Below are 1,319 nucleotides of genomic sequence, written 5' to 3' on the forward strand. Positions count from 1 at the left end.
ATTTATTTTATAATTTAACGTAACATTCTAGTTAAAGTGTTTACATTCAAATTATATAAATACGTTATCTTGAAAATGCATAGAATAACTAGTTATAGAATCACAGATAATGAATCGTTAAGTGTTTACATTTTAAATTAATAATTAGTTAAAGTGCATAAACGAATATTATTAATATTAATTGATATTATGAACTATTCTAAAAAAAATTCTCTAAAAATATTTTATATAAGGTTGGTTTTGGATCTATCTTAGACATGTTTACAATTGTTTTTTTATATTACATTAAAATAAATTACAATTATATTATCTACACTATTTATCTAAATTAGTATACGATTGATTTTGGTGACATTTTGAATTGCACAAAACACTATTTTTACGACAAATACATCGATTAGTGGTGTATTTAGTGATACAAGTACATTTAAAAAAAACCTTGTACATTTCCAATTGATTGTTCTGTAGCTGCAGATCGTAGAGAATTTTAATTTTCTTGAGGAATATCCCTTAATGATGTAAGGTTTTCGGAACACGTAGTGAATTGGGAACGTGCATAGAGCTATTTTAAAATACCTATAATTTTAAAAAATGAAGGTATTATTTAAATGTATAAATTTAAGAAATTTAATAAATCTTAAATACATACCATTTTTACATCCAAATTGATAGAACCCGTCTTCAGTAATTTTGAGAGCCATAGCATTTACCGATCGAGGATCTCCTTCCCACTATCAACATCAGGAATTTTAAGTTGAACTGTTGAACCTTCTTTTGCTTCTGGAAATTTAACATTTGATCAATATTTAATTTTTTTCGCTTGTATTTCTAAGTTGTCTCTTGCATTTTGTCGTTCTTCTGTTTGTTTGCGTTTTCTATTTTCGGTTGATGGTATTTCTTGTGATATAGTGTGTGGAAATATACTTAACGTTAGGCCAGTTTTAGGGTCAGTTCCAAACATTGCATTGTATGGGCTTCATTTAATTCTAGAATGATAGGTTTTATTTTTCATAAATTGGAAAAATCTGAGTCCTTCACTCCATTTATTGATGTTATTATCTGGCATCCAAATTCTCAATATATTTTCTATATCTTGATTGGCTCGTTCAACTCTGCCCTGCGACTGACTATGCCGTGGTTTCCCATGAACAATATTTAAATCAGGTCACATCTCATACACTGAATTAATTAGTTCATTACAAAATTCCCTTCCATTGTCAGATTGAAGAGAAGCGGGCGCACCAAATAAACAAAAAATATGGAAAAACACACATGCGACTTGTTCTACTCGTTTTGAAGTTGTCACGTAGCACAGGCAT

The 1,319-nt window shown here is 28.9% G+C and overlaps 1 pseudogene; it reads right to left on the reverse strand.

Moving 5' to 3' along the window:
• Window positions 1–315: 315 nt before the first annotated feature.
• On the reverse strand, window positions 316–961 carry LOC112690677 (annotated as a pseudogene).
• Window positions 962–1,319: the final 358 nt, after the last annotated feature.

This window comes from Sipha flava, unplaced genomic scaffold (genome assembly GCF_003268045.1).
Source record: "Sipha flava isolate LNK unplaced genomic scaffold, YSA_version1 114_pilon_pilon, whole genome shotgun sequence".
NCBI lineage: Eukaryota > Metazoa > Arthropoda > Insecta > Hemiptera > Aphididae > Sipha > Sipha flava.